Here is an 18,246-nt window from a genome sequence, read left to right as displayed (position 1 = left end):
TGGCTATCCAGCCAGTTTCTAACCCAACGAAGCGTGCGCCAGTCCAAGCCAAGAGCAGCCAGTTTCTTGAGGAGAATGCTGTGGGAGACGGTGTCAAAAGCCTTGCTGAAGTCAAGGTAGACCACATCCACAGCCTTTCCCTCATCCACCCAGCGCGTCACTTTGTCATAGAAGGAGATCAGGTTCGTCAAGCAGGACCTGCCTTTCATAAACCCATGCTGACTGGGCCTGATCACCTGCTTGCCCTGCAAGTGCTGCGTGATGACTCTCAGGAGGATCTGCTCCATGAGCTTCCCTGGCACTGAGGTCAAACTGACAGGCCTGTAGTTTCCCGGGTCTGCCCTCCGGCCCTTCTTGTAGATGGGCGTCACATTTGCTAGCCGCCAGCCAACTGGGACCTCCCCCGATCGCCAGGACTGCTGATAAATGATGGACAGTGGCTTGGACAGTGGCTTCAACATGTTCAAGATGTTTGGGTAAAATATTCTTTTCAGTTTTGTTTGTTGTTTGTTTTTTTTTTTTTTTTAAACAGCTGTTGGCATGTACGCTTATTTTGAGTCTGCTTTAGCAGTAATCTTATCTCTATGAGTGATTACAAGTATAAAAAATACACAGCTTGCTGGAGTAATTAATAGTGTGAAGTGGTTTGTAATTTCAAATAAGTATAATATTTATTTTCAATTACTGCTTTACCACATTATCACACATTTCTGATGATTTGTAGTGGATCTAGGATGCCAGTTCTAGAGTTCCAGGGGGAAAACACTGTTTTTGCTGCCACTAAATGCACATTTCACTAACAGCGCTTCATTTTGCCCTGGAAACATTTTATTTTATTTTATTTAATAACAAGAAAAATAATTTTCAAGTGGTCTTAACCACTGAAAAGAGCAAACTGCTATCTTCTTTTCAATGTGTGTTTGTTTGCCTATACTTAGCACATTAGTGATCAATACAAAGCTGTCAGTAAGACACTTTTGTGTCTTAATGGCTCAGAGCTTGTTTGATGATACAATGTTATTTTAAATTCGGGGATATTTTCTGAGCTTGGAGGGTTTTTCCTTCTAACTTGACTTCTCCGAAGCCAGTCAGAATTTTGTACGTAGCAGGGTTTGGCCAGATTCATCCTATGCAGTTCTTTCTTTGTCTGTCTTCTACCATTTCCATTTGAGTGCTGCGCCCTCAGAGGAAGGCTTCCTTTGGCCACCTGTCAAAATATTGATCAAAGTCAAGTCACATCATCATGTGAGATGCCCTTGCTTCATGACACCAATGTTTTCATATCACCAGTGAGAAAGATGGTCCTTTTAAAGATTGAACACAACACAGCTAGTCTGATAGTCATGGCTCTAAAGAGTTAGGCATGTGTGCAAGCTGTGTGTCTATGCTTTCAAGCAGTTTATCTCAATTTCAAGTAATTTTAATTCTCATACTTAAGCTATGCAAATTTAATCAGATATATCTGATGGAGAATGGCTGTTTAAGGAAATTGACATTTTAATCACAGTATCAAAACTAAGGGTTTTATATAATAAACCACAGCAACAGCTTGGCTGTTCTTTGAAAGAATAAAAATCTGTTGCCTTTTATTCCCTGCTTGATAAGCTTATAATTATTGCACCAAGAATGGTTGAGGATGAAGCCCAGAAATCTGTAAAAGAAAATAATTTAACACTTTATTAATATATATCAGTAAGTTTAGAGAAAGATCTATAACGAGACAGTGTTGGAATAGTGCTCCTGGAGGCTGCTTAAATGTGTACCTGCATTCTCCCCGTGCATTAGAAAACCATTGTGCAATAATCTGCCAAAAAGAAAAGATGAAACTATATCAAAATGTTGTTTTGACAAGGAAAAATAAAACAAAAACAAAAATAATAATAATAATAAAAAAAAAAACACATACAGAGTGTTCTTGAATGTATCCATGAAGATTAGAATTCTTTCCACTTGCATTCTTGCAGACTTTTTGTGCAAGTCCAAAGATTTGTTTAGCTAACTTTCAGAGGAAGGAAAAATTATTCTTGTTGTTAAAGAACAGAAGGCAAGAAAGGGTCAGTGAAGATGCAATGCTGGAATTTTTGGTGTTGCAAATTTCTGAAGTAGGAAACTACCCCTCCAAAAAAAAGCAAACAAAAAAACAAAACACTGTCATCTTTTCACTGAATTGTATACAAATTTTAATACAAATTTGGAGAATTAAGCTATTAATTAAGGCATGCAAGATAATAATCTTGTGGTTTTTTGTTTGTTGTTTGTTTGTTTTTCATAATACTGATATAAAGCAAGCCTTAACTAGCACCTGTTTTGAAAAAAATAAATAGGATATTTAATACTGAAAAATCTTTCTTTTCCCCAGAATTTCCATATTTTAACTATACTTTTTAATCAACCCTATTAGTGTAGGTCAGGTTTAGAAGAATATATTCCTCCAAGAAGGGAAGTCTTTTCAAAGGTCTTTGTCTTTCATCATGACTTGCCGGTCATGATACTGAAGAGTTCTACAGCAAAGCCTTTTAGTTTTAGTAGAGACTGCTAACTGGAAAATGTTCTGCTCAGAGTGAGATTTTCCTGTCTGGTAATTCTTTCTGTCTTAGCATGAGTCTTTGTGATGCTCTCTAAAGAGCTGATCCTTTTCCTTCCTCTCAGAGCTGTGGGCCCTCTGCCTGCTGGGGGACTGTCGTATCTCCCCTGCAGCAGGCTGGCAGCCTTGTGCCTGTGCTACCTGCTCCTCCTCCATGCTTTCACCAGCTTCTCTCTTCGCTGATCTGAGTTTCCAGAGTGTGACTGCTGCTTTTTCCTTTCAGGAGAGGATTTGGTTTAGAAGCTAGATCAGAAGAGAGAGGCTATTTCGATTGCATGGGTCTAGCAAACAAAAGGCTGGGACTGATAATTCCCTGGGACTTCAGGGAATTTTTCTGTGTTTCTGGCAGAGACTGTTAGATTTCTTGTGCCTTTAAGGTGTGCCTGTATCATTCAGTTAATATGTGGAAAATCAAGCAGCTCTACTGTTTTTAAACCCTTCTAAACAGTTTAATCCCACTCTGCATACTTATTTACCTGTGAAATAACCAAGGAGATGCTTGTCATACTTTCACATTCTTGCTTTTCACATTCTTGCTGTTTCAATGCAGTTTCCTTTGTGAGAATTGCCAAAATTTGTGATACAGAATTTTCATTTCCATGTATTGCTTCCCTAGGAGTAGCCTACAAAACCCCGAATAATGAGTCAGTAAATTGATGCAGTCTTCCTTGTAGTTGGGTGACATTTCAAGGGCTCAGAAGGCAAGCCCAGACAGAAGGTCATAAACCAGCATGAATTCCTTATGTAAACACTTTTAGTAGGCTTCAAATAGCATGGTGTTTCACTTAAATGTGGGATACGCAGCCTACCTTGCTCAGAAGCTCTCTCGATGTATACAAGGAGCATCTGTACAGGGGTTAGTTCAGTATAATTAGCACTATGAAGATGCACACCCTACCATGGAAAAGTGGGAAATATTAAACGACCTGTTCTAGGGTAGAGGCTAAACAAAAGTCAGAAGTAGTGCAGAATACTTCTCTAAAATAAAGATTTTGGCACTGAAAAGAAGTGTAGAGAATGGAGCTCCTGTCCATCAAATAGAACAAAAGGTACCACAGAAGCCGAGTGTCTCTGCAGTTTCCCTGTCTTTTCTATGAAGCTGGTACTTGACAGAAAGCTGTACTACAAAGGTAAACAACACAAAGGGTGGAAATTCACTGCAAAGTATGTATTTTTACTTAATTTATTTGTGAAAGAGATGAAGAGGACCCTTGCTATTCTGAATTCAACTGTTTTCGAGATGTATTTAATTTGGGCCACAGTGTGTCACACAGTGTAGGCACATAGCTCAGAAAGCTTGAAGTAGCTTAAGGACAATTTTGAAAATTATTTTACTTTGCCAAGGTGCTCTGAGAGTAGTCTTGATCAGTGAATACTTTTTTTCTTTTAATACTAAAATTGGATAGAATGAGTGGATTTGCTGTATGTTGTTTCATTCTTTGAATATGTTGAACAAAATACAATGAAGAGCTCTTATGTATATGCTTTTTATCTGAATACTAGGAATGTTAAGATGTTTTTATTTAAACTATTAAATGTGGTTATAGTATGTTACAATAATATATATCCATATATGCATTCACCACTGTAACATTCACCATAGGTGAGGAAAACAAGTGTTATCCAGCATTTTTGTTTTATATGAACTGTTTCGCTATTCCCCAATACATTTATATTTCATGAACTGACAGGGCTGTTACTTAACTTTGTTCATATGTTTCTGTCATCAGCCAGAAGTATGACATGGAAGTGTGTGTGCAAAAAGCAACTTTCCGAATGGTCAACATCCTGAAAGAATTTTTCATGCATATAAAATCTGTCAATGGGATTTCATCGTTAATGACCATTCTCACATCTTATTCCTTACTGTTGTTTCAAACATAATTTGAAAAAAAAATTACAGATAATTTTAATGCGTTGTTGCACTTAAGGTGTTGTGTAATTGGTGGGGATGTTAAAATAGTTTGAAACAGCTATTAGCATTTATAACAGTCATCTATGAAAAAAGAGGGTTGCAATTATTTCTGAAGCACTTAAAGTATCAAGAAAAAATAACTTCATTTTAAAATGATATTTAGTCCCAGAGATCAGGCTATAAAAAGCTTTTCAAGTTGCTGTTAGTTGTACAAGTCTGAAATGTCAAAAATGACTGTTTTTAGAGGTCCAAATATGGATGAAAGAAAACAGGCTTTTTCAGTAAAGATTTATTTCCACCCCCCAGTGGATGCCTCTTTGAAATGCAGACAGATGGACAGCACTATAATCTCGTAGAGAGGAGTAAATACCAAATTGGGCACGAATCAGGATTTGCAGCAGAGAACAACGGAGGAAGGTGACTAAACTACCCCCCCCAGCTCTTTCTTTTTTCCGCAGCTCAGAACAAAGCATGTAGAGAGATTTGTTGAGGAAACCTCATGTTGCTGCTGGCTGCTTGCTGGAGAGATGAGAGGGCTCTGGTGTTACTGCTGTCCGTGCAGCAGGTTGCTTGAGCAGTGGTACCGTGCTAATTGTGTCTGTGCCAGGAAGGAAATGTCACACAAGGTGACTATAAAATTCCTAAACAAGAGGTGTGGTAGGTGTCTGTTTTATCTGCTGAAAGCTTAGAAAATCAACATATGGAGAAATGCTGGGCATGCTTGTTATAAAATTAGAAGTTTTTTCTGTTTGATCCAATAAAGATATGAATTAGGAACCCAAAAAGATTTATTTCACAATATCTTGTTGACAATTCTAATTCAGGAATCTTTGACAAAGGTCTCCCTCACTTTCTGGCAGCACGAAGGACCATGTGGGGTGCAGCTGAGATAACTGGTAGAATAGTCAAGTTCCAGCTGTCATAACCCAGCAGGCCTCAGACCAGATTTGTATGGGGTATCACTTACTGTGGAAGGAGGTGGTTCAGTGCCTTATCTGGGGCAGAGCAGGGTCGTGCTAGCATTGGCACCATACTGACAAGCAGGGAGCAGGGGTGATGGCTCACTGAAATGGTGTGGAGGGAAGGAGAAGGACTGGTCCCATGGCTGTTTGAGTCACTGTTGGGTACCCATCTCACATTAACTGGTCAGCCCATGTCCTGCGAGTATCACCTTCCATTCTCCTCGTGGCTTGGAGACAATGGATGGAAACTGCAGACTTAAAAATTCATTTTGCTCTGTGTCAGGAAAGGGGCATTAGCATTTGTATATCTTCTTATTAAGAAGTAGAATTTAAACTTTTGGGAGACTTGCTAAGCATATGGCTAAGTTCTCCCCTGAAGCTATTCAAACTCATAATATGTCTGTTCTTGAAAAAATAGCTATTACTTGGGTATGTGCGTATTGGTTTTTCGAGATGTATAATAATGCAAAGCTCTCCACTTCACTGGAGAGTTAAAATGAATCCATAAAGTTGAGTCTTATAAATACTCTCTATTTTGACTGGCTAGATATTTCACCTCTTTCATGCAGGTTGTAAACAGGAGAGAACAGGAATTGCCAACAAATCAAATTACAGAACATTGCAAATGTCAGAGTTGTGGTGTTCATTATGCTCGTTCACAGAATATATGAGTCATTAAAATTCTGATATTGCTTCAGAAAGCCAGAGTTAGTAATGAGAATTAAAAAAAGTCATTGCTTCCATTTCTCTTTCTGGCAATGATTGTTGTGAAAATTAAGGATAATATCGAAATGATAACCTGTTTCTCGTGCAGTCCTAGATTTTCAACCCTAAATGCCATGCCTACCTGAAGTGTAAGCACACTCTGAAGTGGTGAAGTAAAATATGTATATATTTTTGGAATGACAAGTAAAGAGCTTTCAGATTTTGTTATAAATTACCTCATAATTCAAAATATTTCAATTTGCTTTATTCTTGGAATTAAGCGGTTCTTTTCAAGTAAAATATTTTAAAAAGGTTTTCAATGCTTTCCATGTAGAATAGTTTTTTGTTTATTTTTCTTAATAATTCAGGATTATCTAAGCATATACTAGAGTTGTGCTTTGTCAAAAAGAGATGTATAATACAAACACATCCCTTTTTCAAGAATCACAAAGCCAGATGAAATTCCTCTGGCCTTTTTTTTTTTTTTTTTTTTTTCTTCTTCTTTAGAAATCATTGAGGACCAACAGCATGTGTAATTAACAAAATAATTTTGCTTTAACCACCAATATGTTAAAGCAATGCTCGTGTTTCTCACATCAGTTATGAATGCAAGGCTGCACTCTGGTTGTCTTTGCACAGTCCTTTTGTAAGGTTCTTTTAAGTACTTCTTGAAACAGTGTGACTGCTGCTTTACCTGCTTCTCTTGAGGAGATGGTGCCAGTTCTTACCAAAATAGATGAAATTGCTGTTTCCGACCTCAGCTGTCTGTATCACAAAGCTATTCCATACTTCACACATATTATGCAACTTTGCAATATCAACTCATCTCTGCAAGAAGTGAATCAGAATGAGCACATTTGTGCAGTGTTTGAATCTACAAGCATACCTGGCAAAAGGCCCAAAAGGCATTGGAAGCACTTTTAAGTGGTGTTCTTGGCTAGTTTCTTGGTCTGTCCTAGGTTTTTGAAATAACTGTGCAGCTCTCCACCCCTAGCTTTGTATCTTCAGTGTCAATTAAATAGTTCCCATCCTTTTTGTAATCTTGTCTGTGGCTTAAACAGTCTAAAATCCTGAAGTAACTTTTCTTTTTTTTTGGTGGTGGTGGTATTATAGGGTATTCTGGAGTATTTCTGGAGTGATCTAGTAATTTGCAAGGGCTTTCACTGTATTATACAAACCACTGAGCTAAGTTTCTGATGTGCAAGAAAGATCTGTGTTTGGAACTGTCAGCTTTTTCATCATACTGTACATGCCCCCTGTTGTATCAGGTTGTCCTATGTACGGTACGCTTCATTTATTGTTTGAAAACATGCATTGCAATTCCCTTGAGATGGTATTATGTTCAAAATACAGCTATAGATTGTTACAAGAACACTTAAACTAATAGAGTAAAATCACATAGCGGGTAATTTGAGGGCTCAGGGAGCCACTTGCACACACAAAAGGAATGGTAGCCACTCATCACGAGTCCTGCCTCTGTAGCAAACAATTACTGGTTAGTGGGAAAGTCACGAGTGCTATTATTCCTTACACCTCTCCAGACATAATCAGCATTACAGGTAGTGAACTGCAAACTAATTGGAGCTGCAACTTGGTCTGTGATTGATTTTAACTAAGCATGTAGAATAGAAATGAATTATGTTTAAAAACCAAACAAACAAAAAAAAAAAAAAAACACAGGAGAAAAGAAAAAAAAAAGAAAAAAAAAGGTAACATAAGAGGTAACATACTTCAGGGGTTACCGGCCATTGTAATTGAATGGATCAGATACCCAAGTCTAACAGTGATTTGGTGTTTTATTTCAGAATTGTGAGAAATGTTTTATATTCAACTTTTTCTATTTGTTTACATTAGCTAAAAAAATTAAATAGCCCTTTATTCAAGCAAATCAAAGCTTAAACAGCAGAGTTGATCTCTGGGGATTTTTTTTAAGTGAGAAAATAAAATGTGACTGCTTACACCCGATTATATTTACAGATGGGATGAACATTGCTTTTAAAATGGAATATATTCCCTGGAGGCAATGACATGTTTATGTTTGCTGATCTGAAGTTTACTGACCTATCATAAAGGTTACATTCCAGTGATCTTTAGCAACTTTGTGAAACGAGGATTTAAAAAAAACAAAACAAAACAAAAACAAACAAAAAAACACCTTAAGGTATATGTGGTATGAAATGGTTACCTTTCTATGTAAGAAAAAATACAGATTTGTTTTAATCCAACAACATTCTTGCGCAGATGAGTGGGTGGGAAAAATGCAGTTTTCTACACTTTATCCCTAAATATTATAGGATGCAGTTAGAAAAGTTTTTTTGTTTTTCACTTGACAGATCTGACAGAACTTTAAACCAGTTAAATTCAATCAGTGTAAATCTTGCTGTTGACTGTCTCTTCAGGCTTCATTTCTAGACTTTTCTCAGAATAAGTATGTTGTGTAACTTGACCTTGAAGATCCAAGAACCTGAAAGAAATAGGACTATTGAAGCAATTTAGGGATAGCACCATAAATCCTTAATAATAATTTGGCTTTCTGGTCACTGATGGTTGTGACTGCTGGACACCAGTCTGCAAGGGCAGCTTCCACTGTGGAGACTCAGGAATGGCTTTTTCAGTTACATTTTCTCAAGGTCAGGACTTTGGAGGAAGCTTTTAGATGCTACCATAGATAAATGTAGTTTTGTATTTTAATGAAATGTGGAATTACAATTTATTTCTATGATTCCAACAGAAGGGAATTTGGATGCAAATCATCAGAGCCCTACGATTCAAGGAAAAAAAAAAAAAAAAAAAAGTTGTTTTCCTTGGACCATAACTGTTTAGTTAATAGAGAAAAGCACCCTCTTATCTGTGCATCTAAGATGTCTTGTGGCAAAATGCATGTAAATATATCACTTTAGAGAAGTTCAGTGTTAGACTACATAAAATTCTGGAGAAGAGGGGAGAGGAAGGAAAAACAAATAGGAGAGGTAACTGAAGTAAGTTGCATGTGTGAATTTTACTGTACCTCATTTTATCTCATCTCTGTCTAGAGGTGTTTAGGTGAATAAGTGCATACGTGTCCCTAGGTCTCTCTGTTGACACCAGACAAAGCTTAGTAGATGGGTCTGGATGCACATGTCTGCGCAGTAGGTGTTGATCAGATGAATCTCATGACTTTTGCCCTTTTACCAATATTAGTTCCAACTCAGAATCAAGTCTGTGTACATGTGTATAAGGCAGACAGATAATGGCTGGCATGTAACTAGAAGATGAGGTAGGAGGCAGAGGAATGTTTTGCATCATTTTGCTTTCTTATTAATCTGCACTTTGTAATCTGAATGTATAAGCAATTTAAATGAATCATATGAAGCAGCAATCAAGTTTATGAGCTGATGCTGGCCTGAATGTCAGGCCTGAAGAATGGTGAATTCACATTCTCAAGCTTTCTTGCCTGTTTAAATATTTTTTTTCTTTTTCGTTTGTTTGTTTTGATAAGCTTATTACAAGAAATCTTTGAAAACTTGCTGGTAAATATATTTATTTCAGAAAGCTAACGTAAAATCCATCAGCAGGCTTACTTAGGAATTTTGGCATAATGTGATGGAAGCGTTCCCGGTAGTGTTTGAGTATTGAGTTGATTCTGGATATAGATAATCCTTCAGGTTAGTAGTTCAATTTGCTTTCACTGGCTGAGAGTCACTTATTTTGTTATATATATTACCCTAGAGTAGATGAGAAGGAGAAATTGAAAGTTAAATGGTAAGATGGAAAACACTTTTTTTCTATGCAAAATGTATCTATCCAATATCTGTACCATTTCAGCCTACTTGCTTTCTCATAATGGTGTTAATCCTGGCAAACACTGCTGAATTAAAGGTGATAGTTCTGTGACATGGCTGTTTTAGCCTGTAAGAAGTCCTTCAGTTCTGTTTGGATTTCCAGCTATGGCTCGACTTGATTTGTGGGAGCAGAGGTAAAACGTCAGTGATTTATCCACTGTCCTAGGGCTTCTATGAAGCATTTCTATCACATGCCTTTGCTATTTATTATATTTTTAACTCTTTAAATTATGTGCTAGATAGCTGGTTATTAAAGAAGGCTTCTGCTTCCTCATTACAATTGATTGTGCTGTAACACAGAGATGCTAACATCCAGGCCTTTCTAATTTTCAAAAGTATGTTCAGGCCTTCTGGGGTAATGTACATCACATCCTTGACTGCAGTCTTCCATGTAAAAATATCCCATTTCACACTTCTTTCCAGAGGGGAGACAGACAGTAAGCCTTTTGATTATTATCCCTTTGTCATCAGAGATTACCTGGGTTAATAATGTCTGCCATCTTCTCTGAGTCTCTCTGTTAGAGTTTATGGCTTTGATTCCAGATTGTGAAATGAGTTTTGTGATCTTTTTTGTTTTGCCTTGTTACCTTCAAACAAAAAAAGGAAATGCTTTAGATTAAAAAAATGTTTCTTTTTTTTTTTTTCTTGTCTGTAGAATTTCAAAGAGGACTTGCAACGTATAAACTTATAAAAGTCCTTTATGCTTTGGAAATGGTATGTCTTCTTGCACAGATAAAATTAGTGGGTTATGTTGCTTTTCAAAAGACAAGTGGTCAGCTGAAGCAAGGAGAAAGAAACAGGTGCAGCTGTATCTTTATTTCCCTCACTGTAATTTCTTTATATAAACTTGTGTAACACATGTAGAAGGAAACTAAAATAAGTTTCTTCATAGATTAGCAGGAATATTCTTGCCACTGTAATGTTGAATTTTTATTCTTTTGCACCTAATTTTTGTAAGGATTATACAAAATATGTATTGCAGATAGGCTAGGTGTTGATTATCATGAAGTTATTTCTTTTCAGAAAAGACAAGTTTGGGTACAATAGTGGACATACATAGAACACATAACTTGCTCTTTTGTAGAGCTAACCCTTGTAATGTTGCTACAGTCAGTGCTGCTATGAATTAGCAGCCACAAGAATGTAAATTGTGCAAGTTCAGGAGTTCATGGTAACTGATTTGTTTCTTACTTGCTGCAAGTTTGAGATAATCGTGCCTTAGGTCAGTTGTCCTTATTCTCTGTTTGTTTCAGTTTTGAAAATGATTTTCAAGTGCATAATTTCTATGCACTTGAAATATGCCCTAACTGGAAGTTGTCTGGTTACATTTTTTCAGATAAGTTAAAAATCTGAATTAATCTTACTGGCACTGAGGTTGCTTTTGTTTTTGTTTTAAAGAAATTTACCTGTCTTTGTGCATGTGGATGTTTAAAAGATTCTGTGAAGTTTCTCCATATCTATGATAGACAAATAGGATTCATGGTACTCTTTACGAATTAGCTCAATGAAAGTGGCCACCATGCTGACAAACTCAATTGTTCACTCTGAGCTATTTGTTTGTTTCTGTTTGTATGAGTGATCAATAAAAAGGAAAATTCTTTTAGAGTTAAAATTGAAAAATACTTGTTACACAGTATTAAAAAATAATATATTTTCTGGTACTCCACAAAATATCCTTTGGACTGAAGGTCGTTGTCAGAGATGAGTTCTAGGGGTATAAAGCAGCAACGGTCTTTTAACAGAAAAAAAAAAATAATTCTGCTTCTCAGTTCATATGCAGAGGAGACATCTCTGAATATGTAGCAAGAGAAAAAGATTTTAAAAAGACTAAAGGAATTCTTGGCTAGCCTCAAGTGACTAAGTCCTGAAAGAATCCTATAACCTGCAAAAGTACAAGAAAGATGTAATCCACAAGGAGAAAGAAATGTTGCCCTTGTTGTCAATCAGTATTTTTCATCCTGGAAATTGTGTGTATGTTTTCTTTCAAAAATATTTTATTTCTTTGGCTTGTTTTTGATCAATTAAATATATTAATTTTATCCATAAAATGCCAGTTTTCAGTTTTACACCTTCATTTTGTTTCAGTCAGAATGACACTGTTTTATCACCGTGTACTACTATTTCCACGTATGTTTGAGTGCAAATTTCAAAGCATGAGATCTAGTGATTAAGTTTTTTGTTCAGGTCCTTACATAGTGAATCCTGAGAGTATTCTGCCTTTTCTTCATTCCAGTTACTGTCCCATTTCATCGAGGCAGAACTGAACCCTTGAAAACTGATTAATGTCTTCATGCTATTTATTGCTTGAAGCTTTTTGTGCTTTTACAATACAAGTGAATGTGTGAATGTTTTATTTTGGGTTCTTGTTATATAGTTTAAATGAAAAAATTAAAAAAAAATCCTGTTACTGTATTTTATAATAGAAGTAGGTAGGAGCAGCCACATGGAAATACATTTAACTGTCATTGTACAGCAACTCTTAATGAAACATAAGCAGTTTTGCTGGGCTTATTCCCATTTAACATCTATTTTATTTTCTGCTGAAGAAAAGACCTGTATTGAGAACTGCCATGTTAATTTAGAGCTGGAGATGGAAAAACACAGATTACTTGTAGCTGGTGCAAGGCCCGTGTGACAGGTGACGTTATTTTTAGAGTAGGCTGGCAAAACCCAGTCCTGGGATGCTGCTTGGAAGGATGCTTGAAGCAAGTACTTTGTAGGTTACATTCCTACATTATAAATACTGTAACTGGAACTAAAATCTAACAAGTATAAAATTAAAAACCTCTCTATATGCAGCTACATCACTGTTCCAAGCAAATAATATTTCACTTTTAATGTTCATACACAGGTGTGGCTTCGTGCTTTGTATCCACCCAGGCTGAAGAGAATAAGTAATATCTGTCTTACTTCAGCAATTCTTAGTGTACGGTGTGATGTGAACCCCTCACAGGACTGAACTCTTAATAGAGCACTTCAATCTTCAACTGTCCATCATATATCTTTACTATGGCTGGGAGGTTTGTCACTAGTACTTGTCTCATATATCTGCTACTTGCAGATACTTGCTTCCAGTACAACTTATCTCGGTGTTTCTGAAATAAGCAACTTTTGCTGGTCCATAGCTTCTCATGTTTTCTAGGTACATCATATTTTTTCAGCTACTTACTTTCTCATATTATTTTTTGGTAATACCTGGATCATAACAAATAATTTCAAAATGTATCTGAAGAGGTTACTGACCTTGACAAACTATTAAGCATATTAAGTAGATTTACTAAGATTATAATTTTATAACAGAAGTTTTAGGTTTGTGAAATAATCTCTATTATTAATCTATCACTCACTCATGGTGGTGGTGGTACCCATAAAATTAAAGGGCCTGATGTGACCTGTTGTAACCTACTGGATTTCAGTTTTTCAAAACAGTTGTGAAAACACATATATAGTGGAACAATATTCTCATTAAGTTGAAAACAGCTAGATTAGGGGAATTAACACCAAAGGCTTACAAGTTACTCTACTGGTACAGTCTGTCAAGCCTTTGAACTGTACTCTGCCACTCTCTTGCTTTCATCCGTCCCCAAAACCAGCTGCCTGCTGTCACTTGTATTTTTATGAGTAAAATGTGCACACTGAGTAACTCAACGGAGCACAACTGCACATCACGTTCTGGACAAGAAATTTTTTTTTTCTGGCGAGGTAAGTGAGATGACTGTTGTGTTGTAAAAACCACACATAGCTGAGATCCCCTGAAAGCTTGCTTCTAGTGATGAGCTAAAGCCAAAAGGCAGAGCATAGGGCCTGTCAGGATCACACACAGGATGGCTGCTTGTATGGGGGACAAAAACCTGGATGCTGTTAGCCTAAATCTTTTTAACAGCGTAATTAGCATGTCAGGTGGTATTTAGCTGTGAGGCTAACTGGCCAGGAGGAATCTGAGTTGTGTGAAAAGGGCAGTTTTGGCCCCATTATGATTTACTCTCTGGCTCCTTAGTAGTGCCATGGTTAACCCTTGGGAATCACTGCCCTATGGTCCACCAAGCAGCACTCCTCCTAGCTAGGCATGCCAAGCCTGTGAGAACAGCTTTGGTGCCGGCAGTACCTAGGGTGGCACAGAGCCCAGCATGTATGTAGCTGCTGTGCAGGAAGGGAGCAGCTCTGATGCCTGCAGACCTGCTTTTGTGTGTGCAAATATGGTGTCGGAAAACTTTCATCTCTGCTAGCTGTCAGTCACCGTAGTTTTAGTTTAGGATATTTGAAATGTGACGCTGGGGAGCCAGTACAGGTTGTATGCACTAGTCCAAAGTTCATTGCTTTTCATAGGTTGTCACAGGTTTTCTCATAATGCTTTTTGTGCAATCAAAATGAAATTTACAAAAACTTAATGCAGTTCTCCGTCCTGCTCTGAGTGGGAATGGGCTAAAGTTGCACCAGGGGAGGTTTAGGTTGGATATTAGGAAGAACTTCTTTACTGAAAGGGTTGTTAGACATTGGAATGGGCTGCCTAGGGAAGTGGTTCAGTCGCCATCCCTGGAGGTCTTCTTTTAAAAGATGTTTAGATGTAGAACTTAGTGATATGGTTTAGTGGAGGACTTGGTGGTGTTAGGTCAGAGGTTGGACTCGGTGATATTGGTGTTCTCTTCCGACCTAGATGATTCTGTGATTAAATTTTCTGTGATTAGGTTGTATCAAAATTGAAGCAGTATCTTTTATTTTCTAACTGCTAAATGGTATGAATTTAAGGTAGAATCCCTTACCGGATGTATTAGCCAATCCTGCTTACTCCAGATCTAGGAAGATGAAATTCCCGTACTTCAAGAATATTTTTAAAATATGCATTATCTAATAATAAACACAGCTTGCATGGAATATGGGCTGCGCAAGATTCTTAAAGTATACCTATTTTGTTAAAAAAGCTATTTTGTTTTTTTCCAGTTGTAAGACAATTTCCCTCTGCCTTTCTGTGATGTGACATGCAGCTCCACAGCCTGTATATCACACAGTCTCCATAAGGAATGGTCCCATTGTTTTCTTTGAGTGGAGTGAGGTGCGGGGAGGAGGTAAGAAGATGTGCCAGAGCTCAGCTGAGTGTGGAGTTGAGAGTGGATGCTTGAAAAATTGTACCCCAGGGACTTGGAAGTCCCTATATTACTCTTAGATCATTGTGAGTTCACAGACATGATACATATGATGTTATGCATTATATAAAATGTTTTCTATAGATTTATTTGTCTCTGATTTTATGCTATTGGAGTTCTGAGTAACTGTTGAAACATTACATGCTGTTTTGAATGGTTTATAAGTTTACTTATGGCCTTACAAATAATTATTGTGAAATTCTCTATTAGAGACATTTCCATCAAAATCTGTCCATTCATTAAATGAAAATGTATAAATTTAAAGGCCTGCAGGCTCTCCTTATCCTCTTCCTTGTTCCCTAAATATCTAAAGCCTAGTTTCAGTATTTAGCATTTAGCATCTTAGATGACGTCTGGTTGGGTTTTATTTTTATTTTTTTATTTTTATTTTTTGTTCTTTTTCTAGTGTCCTTACTTGGTACCATAGTGGCATGTGGTTTTCAAAAGAAACTCCTTCTTGCTTTGGTTCTATCTGCCAAGAAAAACCCGTCTGAATGAAAAATACTTCAAATGCCATAGGTAGTTAATCTGTTAGGCTGCATAAATTGGCTTTCACTTAAGTGACAATAAATGTTTCATTTGAATTTAGGTGCTCTGATGAGTCACCATTTATGTAGGCATTATGATGGCACTGTTGATGCCTCACTATGACAGGCTCAATATAGCTGTAATTATGCTAAAACTATTCAATAAGTAAAATCATTGTATTAATCTGTATGTTTTCTTTCCAGGTTCCCACAGAAGCATTTAACTCTGTTCTTTCTCATGTTCGTCTTATTCTTACACCACATGTTTGCAGGGAGAGGGAAGTGCAAGTATGAGATGTAGTCATTCAGAACTCCTGATTCATACTTAGCAGCTTCTCCTTGCCTTCACACTTTCCTTTTTCATACCAGAATGTTAGTAGTTCAGGTGGAGCAACCATTGCATCTCCATTGGTCTCATACCTCTACCTGTCTATCAATGAGAGCAGATAAGTTGCTATGTATAATGTTTTTTTTTAAGTCATGCATAAACTAATCCAGTAATTAATTATTAAATAATAATAATAATAATAGTTTTCCCCGTATTATTTACAAGGTATATGTTTTTTCTTCAGATCGTATGGCTTGCTTACTTGATAATGAATTAGCATTCATTAGAAACACTAGAACAGTCCAAAGTTGTGACAGGGGAAGTTTAGATTGGACATTAGGAAGAATCGCTTGATGAAGAGGGTGTTTGAGCATTGGAACAGGATGCCCAGTGTTGGTGCCCCTCTCCCTGGAGGTATTTAAGGGACATATGGACATGGTACAAAGGGATATGGTTTAGTGATGTGACTCAGTGGGTCAGGCTGATCGTTGTCCTTGGTGATCTTGAAGGTCTTCCAACCTAGAGGATTCTAGGATTCTGTTCTATGATTTAATGACCTAAGTGCACGCATTCACCTTTATGCCATCATACTTGCTGCAAGCAATAAAAAGAAGTATTTTTTTTTCTTACAGAAAAGAATCTTTACTTTTCTAATTGGAGTAATAAAATTGCTTCCAATAAAAATGTTGAACTACACTGCTATCATTTGAGCAGCAAAAACCATCACAGATTGTGAGAACTAAAAGAAAATTCTTCTCTGTTACCTTTAGGCTGAGATGCTTGACAATTGTCTAGCCAAAGAGATAAAACATTGAAACTTTTTCTACTGGTGAAAGGCCTTTGACATTTTAAAATGGGTATAAACTCTTCCTGTGTGGTAGGAAATTCCTAGCATTACAAGCATAAACTATGTGAACAAAGCATGGAGACTTTTTACAGAGATGTCTCAGATGTCTTTGTCCCCTAATACATATATAGGTTTACATAATGAACTACAAATGTTGTTGATCAAACTTGCATCATGACTAAGAATAACCAGGAATTTTACTATGGTCCTCCCAGATCTGGTATAGCAATAAATCCTATAATTAATTATTGTATATATGTCCCTCTTATTAGAATTTACAACATACTTTAGCCAAAGGTCTCTGTTGTAAACTCTCCACATAGATTGAGATAATGTTAGTTCATTTAATATAGGTACTTCACATTTCTATTTTATCTTAATTGTTTGAGTGTGATTACACATTTTCAATGATTAGTATATTCCTTATTTTTATTGTTACAGTTCTTTGATTATGGATTGACTTGCATTTTCTCAAAACAGAATGCTTATTCTGTATAAGTCTCAAGTTAGGAAGAAATCTTCCACTGCTTTTCCTAAACACAGATTTGATTTAATTTATATGTAATTACCTGTTACATATGTACTTTTATATATATTACATAGTTTAATAAGTCATGTTGCAAAATATATCTTTAAAATTATTAAAATTGAAACACAAAATATGTAGAATACATTCAAGTTGCACATCTGACCAATATTCATGGTTGGTCCTGTGCTACGGATACACTGAAAGCACCTATGTCTTTATTAAACAAAATACAGTTTGATTTTTGTAAAAATAAATTTGTTAATAATAGTTCATTGATTTGATTTGGAATACAGAACTTCAAGATAAAATTAGTTCAAATAGCAATAAGGCTTTAGTCGAAAGCACTGGCAAGCCCTAACATTGTAGGTGGTTAACATCTTTATACAGTTTTGTTCAGAGTAAATAAACTGGATGAGATCCTGGCTGCCCTGAAATCAATGTTAGTTCCATTCCTTTCATTAGTGCTTATTGACTTAAGTAGATTTATTCATCTGCTCAAGGTAGACATACATTTATCTTCTTTGCTGAATAAACACTAATTCTGAATGTTTTTCTTTTATGAACCTTAGTTCATAGAGAGCCTCTTCATTTATCTGCATGAAAAAGTTCAAATATGAGGATCTTAATCTGTGAATGTTAGGTTATAAACATTATTTTAGTCTTTCCACATTTCAGGCATCATTGAAGTCTACAGGAGCTGGAGGTGTTTAGTGCTTTTCAGAAGTTTTCAATATGAAATCTAATTCTGAACGGGCTGAATAAATTAGCTATTTTTCCTCCTTACAATATGGCTTTTGGGCACTGAATGAGCTAAGTGATGTGCGCATGTGCACTGAACATGGTTTAGTTCTAAAATAGAAACTATGCTAACCCACTATCATATATTT

General features: G+C 36.5%; 1 protein-coding gene and 1 long non-coding RNA gene across 4 annotated transcripts in view; one reads left to right on the top strand and one right to left on the bottom strand.

Annotated features, from left to right (window-relative positions):
• NRG3 (neuregulin 3) overlaps positions 1-18,246 on the top strand; it is a gene marked incomplete at its 5' end in the record, with an annotated part of 417,127 nt that overhangs the window by 33,552 nt on the left and 365,329 nt on the right. The gene's annotated exons all lie outside the window — the stretch shown is intronic.
• On the bottom strand, positions 503-5,592 carry LOC311439550. The gene is made up of 4 exons (XR_014694813.1): positions 5,467-5,592; positions 3,061-3,207; positions 1,764-1,804; positions 503-1,207 (listed from the first exon to the last, which is right to left on the bottom strand). It is a non-coding gene; the product is annotated as an uncharacterized lncRNA (long non-coding RNA).

This window comes from Aythya ferina (assembly GCF_964211825.1).
Source record: "Aythya ferina genome assembly, chromosome: 7".
NCBI classification, from domain to species: Eukaryota; Metazoa; Chordata; class Aves; order Anseriformes; family Anatidae; genus Aythya; species Aythya ferina.
The sequence above is the reverse complement of the archived record's forward strand: the minus strand, read 5'-3'. Positions and strand labels throughout refer to the sequence as shown.